We start from the raw sequence: 16,492 nt of genomic DNA, 5'->3' as shown, positions 1-16,492 counted from the left end.
ATGGAAGTGTTCCACAACCCCAAAGTGATGTTACCTAATGAACCCTTTCAAAATATTGTGACCTAAAGAATAGGTGCTTCTATCATGGAAGTGAACTCTCAGAATACACAAGGATTTAAATGTCAACATTCTACATTAAAAAAAAATAACCAGCGCTAACTGAACTTTGCAGACTGGCACTCTTCTAAACATGTGATAATGCATCATCTCATTTAATTCTGGCAAAGACCTATGAGACAAGTTTTCATTATTGCCCCCATTTTACTGATAAGGAAACTATGGAGCAAGAAGGTTAGCACTGGGCTTCCCTGGTGGCGCAGTGGCTGAGAGTCCACCTGCCAATGCAGGGGACACGGGTTCGTACCTCGGTCCGGGAAGATCCCACATGCCGCAGAGCGGCTGGGCCCGTGAGCCATGGCTGCTGAGCCTGCGCGTCCGGAGCCTGTGCTCCGCAACGGGAGAGGCCACAGCAGTGAGAGGCCCGCGTACCGCAAAAAGAAAAAAAAAAAAGAAGAAGGTTAAGCATGATAACTTACGTCGCAGACCAGAGATGTGAGCCCAGGGAGTTAGACTCCTGATCCAGGCTCTTCGCTCTCACTTGACCACACCTCCTTCCAAAGACTCATACCTGTAGCCCTTAGGTGCTCTGTTAGCTTGTGGCTTAATTTTTAAAAAATGCCTTATTACCTATAATCTGTTTCTGATGCTTCTAGCTAAGAAAATAATCTCAGTGTAAACAAATATGAGAGAACGGATTTCCAACTCCAATAACACAATTTTCATTCTCAACAATAAAGTGCATAAAGATACTTTTACTCTAAACCCCGAGCTGGCAAACATTTTCTGTGAAAGGCAAATGGTAAATCTTTTAGACCCTACAGGCCATAAGCTCCTCAAATCTGCTATTAGAGTGAGAAAGCGGCCAATATTTAAACACGTGATCATGGCCATGTTCCAATAAAACTTTATTTATGGATACTAAGTTTTAAATTTAACGTAATTTTTATGTGTCATGAAGTACTCTTTTTCTGATTTTTTTACAACCGTTGAAAAATGTGAAAACCATTCTTACCTTGGAGGATGAACAAAAAACAGGCAGGGAGCTGGATCCAGCCCATTGGCTACTGTTTGCCAATCCCTGCTCCAAACTGCTCACTGACATCTGATTCAACCTTTGGGAACAAATAAGGTTTTTCTTAAAAGAAAAATAAAACCACTATACACTCGGTTTTCTAATTTCTTTGCAATATGAATCTTTGTTTTCTTGGTCAAAGTTTGTCCTATTTTCCTAGAGATTTAAAATTCTACATCAATAAATATTTAACCATCAAGAAAGTTAAATTCCCCTTCTACTTTGGCTGTCAATAGGTGGAGGTCAGGACCGTTGTCTATACTTGTTACGAAATTCAAGCCCAAGACAAAGTAAAATATATTCCCAAATATCTACAAATGCACACATGAAATATAGGTGTATTTTAAAGAATAACCTAACAGAAAGTACTTTAAATTTCACAGCTGCTGCTAATGCAGGCAGCTAATCCTATTTACATTCATATTAGCCTTGGTATCTTTTTCCCTAAGATTTACCTATTTGTATGCTTGCATGAGCTAAACTGCCTTTTGCATGATATCAGTACTTTTGTAATTTAAATCTATAAAAGGCAATTTCTTTTAAATATACTTCCTAACAGTGGGTGAAAGAGGCACCAAAGTTATTTGAGGGCTGTACACCTCGGTGAACATGTGTGCCGAACTCCAGGCAATATGCAGAATGTGGGAATTAATCTTATACTGTAGGAACGGAATAGAAAATGAAATCAAAGCTGAGAAAGAAACAGCCTTTGAAAAGGACCACTTTGCCGTTATCGAAGGAACTGGTGTGTTTTAGAATTGGTATTTAGACAGGTGAAACTTTCTCCCTTTCTGTAAGAGTGGTGAAGATTGTTTGCTTTCTTCATTGTGATATTTTTACATCCCAAATAACTTTAGCCACCTGGTAAGCAAGTTTTACGATTTAATGTTGGTGTTGGCTGATAAACAGAACATGGTTGACAATTTGGTGGCCAGGGTCAACTTTAAGGTGTCCATTGTGACTCTCCATGGAACATGGGAAGCAGTATAAGTGGGTACGTATTGAGGGGCTAGGGGTGAGACTCCAAAGATACAGAACAAACTGTATCCAGCTGGAGCTACATTTTTTTCTTCATATAATTCCTATGAAATGTTCACCCTCACCATCTCCAGTTGACATAAATGAGATGCAAGTAGGTTAATGTATAATCTTGCCCCAAAGAAATAGTTTCTTCCAATATGTAGGGCACACACATCAACATGCTTCTTTTCTAAGCAGGGCTGGGATTCTTTTAGCAAAATTCACTGGGGGTGGGAGGGCGGGAGGTGAAATCCGAGGGGAGGGACTTCCAGATGCATGCCCTCACTTCTGGTTACATTGAGCATGTCCTCCCAGGAGAACTGGCCCTCGGGTTCACTTCCTCTGACACTGGTCAGGGCACGTCTCCCAGAGCTCACCAGGTCATGGGCTTGAAGGAACCCATACCAAATATCAGTCTCATGTAGAAAGTCTTCCCACAATGAAGCCAGGAAAAGACAGAGTTCCAAACTGTGCATCCAAGGCAGTGGGGCTGGTCAGACTTGGGGCCTGAGACCTGCACAGAATTAGCCCCAAGCTTCAGATGCACCTCAGGAAGGGAATGCGCCTCCATTTAATCCTGAACTTCGTGCCATTCGCCCTTCTCCAACTGTAATGTCTACAGAACACCATGTATCTGGATGGAAATGGGGCATTTTGTTCACTACCCAGATAATTACACAAAGCTTCAGCCACTGGTTCACGACTCCTGAAGAACCCTCATGCACACAAGTACACACACACACACACACACACTCAACCAAAATCCACCACCCTGAAAGGAGCCATTATAAATGTTTCATGTGAAACTTTCAAAACCCATCAGACTCACCAGAGTTTTCAAATTAACTCCCTTATTGCCCAAGGGATCGCTCTGTAAGAGATTTCTCCAGCCTCAAATCTCCTGAAGAAAATTCTGAATTTGAAACAGAATGCAAATAATGCGTTTTGACTCCCTAATCAACAAATGGGATCAACTTGAATTGATTAAGAACCTTTGAAATTAGCTGTCTTTAATTCTCTCCATGGCCCGCTGCTGGTACTCTGAAGATAGGAGGGGAGTGTGTGTGTGTGGGGGGGGGGCTGAAGTTGGAAAGTTTGGTCTCATTTTTTTTCAGAGCTCATATAATGGTCTTCTCTTAAAAAAAAACACTTTTTTTAAATTTTAATGGTGACACAACTCTAAGAAAGAAAGCATTCACCTGGTGCAATTATATGGCTTTTCATGAAGTACATTTCCAACTGTGGGCTGCATGAAACCTGCACAACTTTAGTGAAACAAACAAAAATCATAAAATCTGAAATGAATGTATAAATAATATGCAACTGTCTAGACAGTATAGGTCACTTGCAAAGAGAGCAGGTAGGGAAAAAATTGTCCATCAGTCAGACAAGCATAACTGATTCTGATGCTAAATAATGGTGGAGATATTCAGCATTCTCTATATGCGAAAGGCTTCGCTGCGCACTCGGCTCTTCCCAAGCCAGTGAGTGGTCTTCTGCTTATCTAGTGCTTTATGCAGTCTTTGGAAAATGCACTTGCTATTTAAACATTAAAATTAATGCCCAAAGAATAGCAGTTGAGCAAGGCAGGGGGGAGGGGTTGCCACTGACCTGTGTGATTGGCCTTTGGTAAAGCAAAAATAGCCCTTCTAGATCAACAATATGAGATTTCCATACCCACAGAATCTTAAACAGATGTAGTTATGGAAACTTTAGGCTAGAAAAGACCCAAACACACACACTCAAATTTCATGGAAGTTTTTTACTCTCCAGTAATAACGTGTAAGAATAGATTCAGGTCCTTAAATAGTGTACTTTTAAAAAATTTATAATAATCTGTGTACATAGCAAAAAAAAAAAAGCTTGAAACTCAACCAAACGCGTTAAATAATGATTGCGGGTTTTTAGCACCCTGGAATGGGATCATCGCAGCAGTCACAGAGCAGGGCGATGGCTGCTACCATCACTGCCCTCCCAAACTATGAACACAGGTGAGGCTCTTCAGCTTGTGCCTAGGGGTGGGCGTTACCAACCAGCTGGCTCTGCAGCCCGACGGGCCCACACACCCTTTGCGAGAGGAACCCAAAGTGAGGCTACCATGAATTAGGCCTAATGCCTGCAGGAGGAAAGAGCCCTGCTCACCTTGCCAGGGAGGAAGTGGGTGGGCAGACAGGTGTCGGCCCTGCTCTGAGCTGAGCAGCCATACTGGCCAAATGGGTCAAACCCTTAGGGAAGACGATGATAATAAAATAATAAGAAGAGTAACAGCCGCCATGTATGGAGCGCTTACTAAATGTCAGACACTGAGCAATCGTAAAGTCCTGAGTCTGGAGGACTGTCTCATTCAACCCTCACCCCAATCCTAGGGAGCTGCTCTGATTTATTAGCCTCATTTTACGTCGGAGAAACTTGAGGCTCAGAAAGAACAACTAACTTGCCTGAAGCCAAACAGGAATAAGTGGCTGAGTGCAAGTTTGATTCCAGGTTCCTTTAAAGCGAAGCTCACCTCTTCCCCCGCGTGGCCTTTTGCCTCTCCGGCTGCCCCCCCTCGGGGCCGACTTTGCCAGGAGATGCTGCGGGCACCGCGCCCCTGGGGCCCATAGCACAAGAACGTCTGCTTCGTGCAAGAAGCAAGATGCATACTTTCACTCTGTTGGCATAAAGGCAAATGAAATCCAGACCTGTTTCTACTTCTCTTCTACGCAAGCAGTCGTAAAATCTCATTTTCTTTTCTTTTTTTTAATTAAAAAGGGGCCACGAACGGCAATGTTGGCGCTTGCGCAGAAGAGACTGCCCCGGCCTTCCGCTTTGCATACCTGGCCAAGCTGAAGAGAAGGGCGGTGGCCGCTCCGAAGGGATTCTGGTCCCGAAGCCGCGGAAGGGAGGGCGACGCTGCGTCTGCAAAGCCCGGCAAGTGGGCGCGGTTGGCCTCCGGGGCCCTCGCTCCGCTCCGGGACTCCTCCGAGGTCTGCGGGGACGCGGCGGCCTGCTGCGCCCTGGCCTGGAGTGATCTCTCGAAGCTTCCGGGACCCTCCTGCCGCTGGCGGCCGCCTCACGCAACGCGACCCGGAAGCGTCCTTGCAGCAGCCGCTCTGGCTGCCGGGTCGCGGCCACCGGCGCCCCGTGAGCCTGGGCCTCTGCTCGCTGGTGTGAGACGCCCTTCGACGCCCAGGTCAGCCCCCACCAGGTCCGCTGCCGCTACCTGCAGCCCCGCTGGGCCAACTTCCCGGACCGGATCCCAGATGTGGGCTTCGTGGGCCGCTGGTGGCTGCCGGGGTCCCGGATGCGCGACTGCGACCTCAAGGCCCACAAGTTCCTGCACCTGCCGGCACGTCTGCGCGCCGTCAGGCCCCACCAGCTGTACCCGGCGGCCAACGAGCGGCTCTTCGACGAGGAGAAGCCCAAGCCTGTGGTGCTCACCGCCGATCACGTGGACCAGGCGCTGTGGGAGGAGCAGGTCTTGCAGCAGAAGAAGGACCAGGTCGCCCTGAGCCAGGCCGACCCGCTGGTGCCATCGGAGGTCGCGAGATGAAACCCAGTCCCAGTCCGGCCTGGGTCCGGACCAGGCTCCGAACCCCGGCAGGCGGCTGGCCTGGGATTGTGCAGTGGGTGTGTGCAAGCCTCAGACGCAGAGTGATGGAAATAAATTATGCGCAGTGTTCTCTCCCTGGGATTTCACAAAATTGGGGGCCTTTGTCTCACCTGTTCCTTGTGAGCTGAAGCTAATTCATAGAGCCTCCTTGGTCTGGGGGTTGGGGAGAGCAGAGCGACATGTCGTGTCATGTTTATCACTGCCAGAGTTAGTAAGGAGCCTCCGACAGAAATAAGCCTTTTTCACTGGGCTTAATGGTTCCCCTGACTGAGTTATCACAGTTGTTAGGTGACTCCCAAACTCTCCTAAGAAACTTCAACTTTTCATTTTAGATTTTGAACTGAAATGTTTAGTCCCTATTTCCATGAATAACATGTTTTGTTTTATTTTTAAATAATTTTAAATAATTGTAGTCTCAGAGGAAACTGGAAAAATAATAGAGACATCCTGGGTACCCTACACCCAGCTTCCCCCAGATGGTAACATCTTGTATGAGCAGTACCAGACAGGAGATTGACATTGGGATGACTCTTTGGATGTTTCAGGGAAACTTTTCTTTGCAAAAACAACCTGCTTTTACCATATGTGTATTGATAGTGATGTTAAAGTGACTTGGAGGGATAATGCATTTTCTGATCTGGAAATGAATATGGAATCATAGCTTCTGGTTACGTTATACTTCAGTGACCCTGAAAACACAGAATCCTATGGAAAGGAATATGCTGGTGTACATAGCTGGGTGATAATCATAGTTTTAAAATGTTAGATGAATGAGACTACCTCTGTCACCGACATGACCTGTGGCTGGTTAATAAACCAAGAGATGAAACAACAACAACAAAAGGGGACCATGAAGACAAAAGTGCTTAGAACCCATGAGAGTCACAAAGCCACCCAACACCCACTAGATCCTAGAGCTCTTTTGCAGCCCATCTTCACACTTTACCTAGAGGGGAACTGAGGTAGGGAGAAGTCCTAGGTCATCCAGACAGCGAATATTAAACCTGGACCCTGGATCATCCCATATCAGTTCTGAGCCATTTCTATATCAGAAATGAGTCAGAAACCAAGATGCTTCTTTTTGGTCCTTCTCCTGTTTTTCCACTGGGAGTAGGTAAGTGTGTCCGTCTAAGATGGCATTTGATCAGCTTTTGTGTTTTGCTATTCAACATCTCACAGTTAATGTCTTTTGTGCCTTTTTAAATAACGTACAAGTGAGAAATGCAATGACTCTGGGTGGTTCTTTCCTTGAGGAAAGGTTCTTTTCTTTTATATTAAATACAACCCTGTACGTGAAAGGGGCCTGAGAAGGTTAAAAAGTGCTTATAGAGCTGAAAGAGATTACTATGGAGAAAGCGTTGATCAGGCTGGATGTTTAGAACTGAAAAGTGAAAACAATCTCCTTTAAAAACTGCCAACAGGGGCTTCCCTGGTGGCTCAGTGGTTAAGAATCCGCCTGCTAATGCAGGGGGCACGGGTTTGATCCCTGGTCTGGGAAGATCCCACATGCCACGGAGCAACTAAGTCTGTGCGCCACAACTACTGAGCCTGCGTGCCTAGAGCCCGTGCTCCTCAACAAGAGAAGCCACCGCAATGAGAAGCCTGCGCACCGCAAAGAAGAGTAGCCCCCGCTCACCTCAACTAGAGAAAGCCACACACAGCAACGAAGACCCAACACAGCCAAAAATAAAAACAAATAAATACATTTAAAAAAACCCAACAACAACAAAAAAACTGCCAGTGGACATTCTGGAACATCGATCTCAGTCACCTACCTTTTGGTTTTAAATTTGTCAGACGCCCTTGCTCAGCCCTTCTCACTGGGAGCAGTGGCGGCTGGCCCTGGTCACCTGAGGCCCCCCTCTGCCATCTCTCTCTTCCAGCAGGTCTCTACCAGGTCGGTCCTGAGACCAGGGCCATTTCATCCTCCCATCCCTTCCTTCTGGGCTGCCAGTGTTATTTATTTTTAATGCCTTTGATTCATTTCCCTCTTGTTTTGACCAGGCAAACAGCACACATCTGCTGCCACCAGGAGGTGTCAATAGTTCGTACTGCTCAATTTGTATGCCCCAAATCCACTGTAGGGTGATTTTTGCCATGCCTGTATCCCAAGTTTCAATTTCAAAGTATTACGCTGCGTTCTTGGCATTAAAAATTCATAGGTTGAATTAAAGATTTATTTTTAAGGGGGGTACCTTATTATAAGGCAAATCACGTTCTTTTCATTTTAGACATATTGGCTATTACGATTTCATCTTTTTTGCTAAAAGCTCAATTACATCAATATCGCTCGAGACCCTCCAAACACTGAGCTGAAAGCCAGGCTTCTCAGCAGCCAAGTGCCTATTGCCCTGGAAGGATTAACTTTTCTAAGAATGAATCCCATCCGCCTGATGCAGAGTTATCTCCCTAATAAAAAGCTGATCGAGTTACACCTCTGCTTAAAATCTCTGCCAGCTTCCTGTTGCTTACAGAATGACGTTTAAACTCCTTCTTCTGTCTTACAAAGCCTTCCACAGATGGGGCCCAACCTGCCTTTCACTGTTCCTGCGGCACATCCTGCTCTTCTTCACACGGAAGGAGACCAGGACATGCCAAAATGTCCTGGTCTCCCTCACCCTTCAACCTTCAACCAAGACCTCGGTTCAATGTGCCTCTATAATTCAGTTTACCTGGCCATATTGTAAAATATCTATTACGTCCATCCCTCCCCCGAGACTGATTTCCCAAAGATAGAAATTGAGCATTATTCCTATCTGTAACCCCAGGTTCAGCACAGGGCCAAGCACACTCCATAAACATTAGTAGGTGAATGAATAAATGAATGAGTTGAATGAATAAATTCAACGGCCCAAGAACTCACACGCAACAGAACATGACAACAAAATCAACAACATCAACGTTTCCAGTCTTACGTTTAGTAAGTATAGAAAAAACTAGTATATACAGGGAATAAATTCCCTACCTTTACGAAGTCTTCTAAGACAGGCTGTGACTACAGTAAGTGCTCAGGAAATAATCCAAATGGTCCAAGGCTTTGGTGGAGATCAGAGCTTCTGAGTTGTGTGTGCTGGGTAGAGGGCAGGTGCTTGGGAGAGGGAGAAAAATGTCTCGAAATGGGTGACAGCCACCTGGGCTGGTGTGAGACAACGCAAGAGGCCCTTCTTAGCAAGAAAGGGCCGCAGACTTTCAGTTGTTAAGGATGAAGAAAGTGACAAGGACGGGGACCTCTGGTGAAGGGGTAGGCATGATGGAAAGGGGGATTTCTAGAAAAAGTCAACCATGGCTCTCCTGACTTAAAAGCAATGGGAGTGGCTCCTTTGAAGGATGAAGATGCTTTTACTCAGGGACTCAATTCTGAAGAAAGTTTTCAAAGTGCTGTTTTGAACTGTGAGACGAAAGGGCAAGGATAAAGTATGTGGAAAGTGGACAGCTCTTCCCCAGTGCTGCTGGTCCCTTTCTCCCCTTCACTTGCTCCCCAGAGGAGAAGGAGCCACCAGCCTGGGTGGCCTGAGCTTGGCTTGGCTGGTCCTGGCTCTGTCTCAGGGCTGTCTGCCTGGAGGGGCATCTCCTCTTGCTTCTGCATCCACAGGATGAGTTACCTTGGGCCTGGCATCTCCTTTCTGGAGGCAGGTAGGAAGGTCATTTCTACTGGTCTGAACTCATGAGATTTCTCAGATGGGAGACAGTGACCCTATCTGCCGTTGACCAAGGAAGTGTCTGCTTTACAAAGAGGCCGTCCTAATGCCTTGTCTTGGAGGAGGGAGTGAGAAGCAAGATGTGGAAACCCAATTACTGGGCCACAGATTCCAGCCACATGTTCTAATTGAGGCCAGCAATAAAGACGACATTTTGATCTTCATCTATCTGATGCTTGTAGATATTTCCTGATTAATTCTGAAATTTGAGGGGAAAGGATTTCAATTCGCCACTTCTGAAAACCCAGCGCATTGCTTATGTTGTTTTAGCTCTGAATTAAGTGATGGGCCCCTGGACCGCTCACTGCAGGAACCCAGGGAAAGAGCTCTTTCTTCAGCTGACACTTCTGATTTAAGGCGTCTGCCTCATTTGATCTCATTTGGGGTCTCCATTTACAGTTCCAGGGGAGGCCCCTGAGTTTCACAATAGCTGGAGGTGTCAGCCAGACCGAGGGGTGACAACAACCACTCCACCAGAATGAAACACACAACCTTTGTGAGCTATAAGCTGAACCGAATCCAACTGCTCATCATACTCAACCTGAAATACCTCGGAGACATTGTAGGTTTGGTTCCAGGCCACAGCAATAAATCAAATATCGCAATAAAGTGAGTCACACGAATGTTTTGGTTTCCCAGTGCCTGTAAAAGTTGTGTTTACACTATACTGCAGTCTATTAAGTGCTCAATAGTGTTCTGTACAAAAACAATGTAGATACCTTAATTAAAAAACACTATCGAGGGCTTCCCTGGTGGCGCGGTGGTTGAGAGTCTGCCTGCCGATGCAGGGGACGTGGGTTCGTGCCCCGGTCCAGGAAGATCCCACATGCCATGGAGTGGCTGGGCCTGTGAGCCATGGCCACTGAGGCTGCGTGTCCGGAGCCTGTGCTCCGCAATGGGAGAGGCCACAACAGTGAGAGGCCCGCGTACTGCAAAAAAAAAAAAAAAAAACTAAAAACACTATCAATAAAAAAAAAACCGCTCACCATCATCTGAGCCTTTAGAGAGTTGTAATCTTTTTGCAATAGTAACATCCAACATCACTGATCACTGATCACCATAACAAATATGGTAATAATGAAAAAGTGAAATATTGTGAGAATTACCAAATGTGACACAGAGACCCAAAGTGAGCAAATGCTATTGGAAAAATGGCACCAATAGACTTGCTTGATAGGGGTTGCCACAAACCATCAATTTGTAAAAAATACAGTATCTGCAAAGGTCAATAAAGCGAAGTGCAATAAAACAAGTTATGTCTGCAGAGAGATACTGAAGGATCATTCAAACAGAACTGAACTAGATACTTTCTTAAAAAAATAAAAGACCTCACCTACTGCATCAAAAGAAAATCAAAGCTTCAAAATGTTTTCTGAATCGAACTGTTTCATTCTGTTCAAGTATCAAATACCTATCAGGTAATATTTTTTTCCCAGCATAGAAAAATATTCAGCAAATTCAACCATGTTCATTGCTTCCCTCTCATCCTTTAAATTTCTTTAAATTAAGTTACCTTCCCTTTTGGTTTACCACCTTTCAATTCTGTTTCAACTTTAATAGTATATATGCATGAATGATCAATAAAAGTAGACAAAAGATTTTATCTGTGTTGGTATAATATTTCATGTTTTCTCAAAGAAGAAATGTTGAAATTCATGGCTGAAGCACATGTGATGATGGAATTTCCTCTTCTTAAGACACTTTAAAGAATTTTTGAAGGATGATCTTTTAATAGATTGCAAGTAGATAAAACCTGTCCCATTGCTCTCCAGGGAGTTGGCCTCTGGGGCTTCTAGTCCTGACTTGTACACTGCTCAGTAGAGTACTATTTATATAAGAGGGTTGGAGAGTTGTATGCCTGTTCGGTTATTTGTTCATTAGCTGATTCATTCATTCACTCATTCAACAAATATTCAGTGAGCCCCTCTGTGATAGGTCCACAGTGGGTCGAGGAAATTAATAGTGAATAAATCATAGCCATCCTTTGAATTCACAGATTAGTAGAGAAAACAGAAACCTCAGTGGATAAATCATCATAGAATAAGGGCTACAGAGAGGTAACAAGGAACTCTGAGAACTCTTTATGTTTCTGATTAATGGTAGTGTTCATTTCTTTTATCCATAGTTGAAACATCTATTTCCAGAGATTTCTAGTTCAAGGAAGTAAGCTTCTCAACTCTATTCAACTGCATTCTGTCATGCAGGAGGTACTTCTTAACCTCCCAAGGACTTCTGAACAGTGTCAGCTACATAACTGTCGGTAGGCTGGGCTATGGTTAGAAATGACATGAATAATAGGCATATCCAACTGACTCTGCACTTACTTTGGGCCAGGCACTTTTCAAAGCACTTGAATTCACTGCACCCTTAAAACCACCCTGTGAGGTAGATCCTATTGTAATCCCTGTTCAAAAATGATGAATCTGAGACACAGAGAAGGTGAATAATGCCTCCGAGCACACATAAAGGGTTGAGCCTATACTTTTATTTACTCAGTGAAATATAAACTTGAGAGGGTCTCTTGAATTAATTCCCTGCCATTGGTTCCTTCTCTTTCATAAAAATAATGTGCAAAATTTAAAAGCAAACAAAAAAAATCAAAACAATCATGGTTCTCAAGTTTCAGGGTTCTAAGTTAATAGAAATGTTCTGTTTTCTCAAAAATTGAACTTTTTATCTTCTATGAATACTCTCATTTAGGTCTAAAATATGCAGCCTATATTTTTTTAAAAAGCAGCAACTTGAAATCTAATAGATAAAAATTTATATTTATAAAAACCATATAAATTATATAAAGTAATAATCTAATCTTTCTTGCAATGAGACAAACTAAATTTGAAACAAAATCAGTAAAGTTCAGGCCCCTAAATTCATTTAAGAAATATGCACATAAAATAACTGCAAAATCATAGGTTATTCAAGAAAAACCAAAATAACAAGGCCTTCCCTTGCTTGTCAAAGATACAAGAAGAAAGATTTATTGAATGCTAGTGAAATAAAGATTTGAGTATTCATTCTGCCTGAGGGACTGTATCTTAGTTTTCATGCCTAAAATCCTCACAACCGAGACAATCCTTTGATTAAACATTGTCTGCAGGAAGCCCCTGTACTCTATGGGTTACCTAAGAGGAGAGGAAGCTCCTTATAACATATTAGCATCTTGTGATAAATTATAACAGCTTAGTTTGTCAAAGTAGCCAACTACAACCTTGGAAAGCATTCAGCAGAGATATAAAAGAATAGGACTAAGAAAAAGTGAAATTTAATTAATGATGAATCATTATGGCTTTTCATGGATTTTTGAACATACTACTTCTTATTGATTTGTGAGAACTCTTTATATATGTTAGTGAAAATCTGCTGCTTTTTCCCCTTAGCGTTCCTTCTCCCTTATTCTGATAACAGAATCACTCTGTATTATGAAAAATTCATCCCAAGTAGTTTGTGTAGCACTGACCTACCCCTTTCCCTGCCACAAGGGTAGCACATGATCCATGCCTGGGCAGAATCATCAGTGGGTAACACACTAGAATCTCAAAACAAAAGAGAAACAGGAGCAAAAGAGAAAGAAACCTTCCTTCAGCCACAGGGGTTATGCAGTGATAGACCTGTGCCCCAAACTGGGTCAAAATCCTTCCAAAAGCTTCTGTGCTGGAGTGATCAGAGAAGCAGCACTCTTTCCTGGAGGACTGTTAGGCTGGTAGGATAGGAGGGACTGGGCTACAGGCAACCAACATGGCTTCCTCATGATGGAAGCTTCAGGCCTCTCCATCCCTGGGCTTTCCAGTTACAGAAGCTAGCAAATCCCTGTGCACATTTCAGCAAGTTTGAGCAGGACTCTTCAGTTGAAAGCAACCATAAAAAAGCACATATTGAAGGTATTAACGTTTGGTCTGTCACATAAGCAGTAAGTGTTTTCCCCAATTGTTTGTTTTTTAATCTTGTTTAAGGAGCTTTCTGTCATATGGAAGTTTTTTTGTTTTTAAGGAGTCAATCCTTTCCCTCTTTAGTGTCTGGCTTTGATGATATACTACAAACATCCTCCTTAAACTCCTTCTCTAACCAAAATTAACAAATGTAATAGTTATCTATTGTTTTCTTTGTACTTTTCTGGTTTTGTCTTTACATTTCATCTTTAATCCATCGTGAATTTGTGGTATGGTAAGGTGTGGAATAGGTAGTCATTTTTATTTGCACATAAACGTCAGTTGTCCTAACGTTATTTGGTAAACAATCCAATCTTTTTCTCGTTATTTCAACGCTGCCTTTACTTTGTCCCAATCCATACTCATGCTTTGGTTTTTGTCTTGGCTCTCCATTATCTTCCATCAAGGTACCCCTCTTCCTGTACTAGTTCTGCACCAACGTTAATTAATGGATTCTTGGGGGAACTCCCTGGTGGTTCAGTGGTTAGGGCTCTGCGCTTCCACTGCAGGGGACACGGGTTTGATCCCTGGTCGGGGAACTAATATCCTGCATGCCACACAGCATGGCCAAAAAAACAGGATTCTTATACCTGGTAGAAGAAAGTTCACTCTTCTTCTGGCTATTCTTACACATTTAATTCCATATTAGTTTTGAATCATTTTTTAAAAAATATCATAAAAACCTTGCTGGGGTTTGCTTGGGACTGTATATGTGTATGAATTGAGAAAAGCAGTATCTTTATTATTTTGAGTCCATCCATGCAAAGACGAGAGGCACTCTTGAATTATTAAAGTGATTTTCATGTCCATCAGTAGAGTTTAATAACTTTGCTTATATTGGTCTTGGGCATTTCCTATTTTTGTTAATTTTTAAAATGGTATTGTTTTAACCATTATATTTTTTAACTAGTGTTTAATATTATATAGGAAAGCTATTGGCTTTACAATTAGGATGGTAAACCCTCTTGGTTCCAACAATTCTCATTATTTCTTGGGTTTTTCAGGTGGACAATTCCAACAACTGTAAAAACAATATTTGGGGCCACCTCCTTTCTAATACAGAAAACTTATTTTTTTATTTTCACTAATTATGTTGGTGAGCACTTGCAGAATCTTGTTAAAACATTTCACCCATAACAGGACATGTTGGTCTTGTTTCCAACTGTAATGATAGATTCTAGAGGGTTTCAATACTAAGATATTGACTTACTGGTTTGAGATTTATATATATGATAAAATTGTCATACCTAGGTTAAAGAAGTATTCTATTCCAATTTAACTCTTTTTTTCTTTTTTGTCTTTAATTTGTTTATCATTGAGGCAAAAATCTACATGTAAATGCACAGATCTTACTTTTTATAGTTTGATAAGTTTTGAAAAATTTGCATACAGCCATTTCTATGAGCCATTTCTAACTCACACTTCTAAAGAAATATAGAACATTTCCATCCTCCCAGAAAGTTCCTTCCTATTTTCCTTTTGATCCCCATCCACACCCTGATTTCAAGGCAACCATTGCTCAAATTTCTGTCACTATAGTTTTTTTCATTGAGATATAATTCATATACTATAAAATTAATCCTTTTAAAATATACAGTTCAATGATATATTCACAAAGTTGTACTATCATTACCACTATCTAATTTTAAAATATTTTCATCACCCCCAAAAGACACTACATACCTATCAGCAGTCACTCCCCACTGCCCCTTCCTGCCGGCCCCTGGCAACTACTAAACTACTTTCTGTCTGTATGGATTTGCCAGTTCTAGTGCTTTCATATAAATGGAGTCATACAACATGTGGCATTTTGTGTCTGGCTTTCAGTTGCCATAATGTTTTTAAGGTTTGTCTGCATTGTTGCATGTATCAGTACTTTCTTTCTTTTTATTGCTAAGTAATATTTTATTGTATGGATATACCACATTTTGTTTACCCATTCATCAATTGGTGGATATTTGGGTTGTTCCCACTTTTTTTCTATTATAAATAATTCTGCTGTGAGCACTCGTGTACAAGTTTTTTTCGTAAACCTATGTTTTAAATTCTCCTGAGTATGTATCTTGGAATATAGGTTAGTTTTGCCTGTTATAAAACTTGATATAAATGGAATCGTAGTTCCCGTGTCTGACTTCTTTTTGCCCAGCATAATGTTTTTTTTTTTTTTTTTTTTTTTTTTTTTTTTTGCGGTATGCGGGCCTCTCACTGTTGTGGCCGCTCCCGCTGCGGAGCACAGGCTCCGGACGCGCAGGCTCAGCGGCCATGGCTCACGGGCCCAGCCGCTCCGCGGCATATGGGATCCTCCCAGACCGGGGCACGAACCCGCATCCCCTGCATCGGCAGGCGGACTCTCAACCACCGCGCCACCAGGGAGGCCCAGCAGCATAATGTTTTTGAGATTCATTCATGTAGGTTGTTTCTTTTATTGCTGTGTAGTATTTTATTCTATGAATATACCACAGTTTGTTGATCCAGTCGTCCAAGGATGGACTCTTGATCTGTTTTCAGTTTGGGGCTATTATGAATAAAGCTGTTATGAACACCCTTATACATATCTTTTTATGAACTTATGTTTCAGTTTCTTTAAGTATGTAGCTGGGCATTGAATTACTAGATCATGTATGTTTAGCTTATAAAAAATTTCAGTGTCTTCCAAGTGGTTATACCATTTTAAATTCCTACCAGAGATAGATTCAAATTCTGATCACTCCACATTCTCATTAACATTTGGTATGGTCAGCATTTTAAAATTTTATCTATTTTGTGGGTGTGAAGTAGTATACCATTATGGTTTTAATTAACATTTTTCTGATGACTAATGAATTTTTTGTGTGCTTTTTAATTACTTGTATCTGTTCTATTGTAATTGCCTGTTCAAGTCTTTCGCAAATTTAAGAAATTGTGTTGTCCTTTTAGTAATGAGTTATAAAAGATTCAAGTCCTCTATACTAGATACAAGTTCTTTGCCGCATATATTTTTTGTGAATATTTTCTCACAGTCTGTAGCTTGTCTATTCCTGTACTTAATGATACGATTTGATAAGCAGAAATTTTTAATTTTGATGAAATCTGATTTTTGTAAATATTATGGTTATTTCTACCAGTGTTCTTTCTAGGAAGTCTT

General features: G+C 42.2%; 1 pseudogene across 1 annotated transcript; it reads left to right on the top strand.

Annotated features, from left to right (window-relative positions):
• Positions 1-4,102: 4,102 nt before the first annotated feature.
• LOC309795482 (mitochondrial import inner membrane translocase subunit Tim29-like) lies at positions 4,103-8,230 on the top strand (annotated as a pseudogene). Its single transcript has 4 exons — positions 4,103-4,143; positions 4,649-4,782; positions 4,904-5,757; positions 8,015-8,230. The product of its transcript is annotated as a mitochondrial import inner membrane translocase subunit Tim29-like (transcript).
• The last annotated feature ends 8,262 nt before the right edge of the window (positions 8,231-16,492 follow it).

The sequence above is a fragment of the Mesoplodon mirus genome, assembly GCF_964341445.2.
Source record: "Mesoplodon mirus genome assembly, chromosome: 19".
NCBI lineage: Eukaryota > Metazoa > Chordata > Mammalia > Artiodactyla > Ziphiidae > Mesoplodon > Mesoplodon mirus.
The sequence above is the reverse complement of the archived record's forward strand: the minus strand, read 5'-3'. Positions and strand labels throughout refer to the sequence as shown.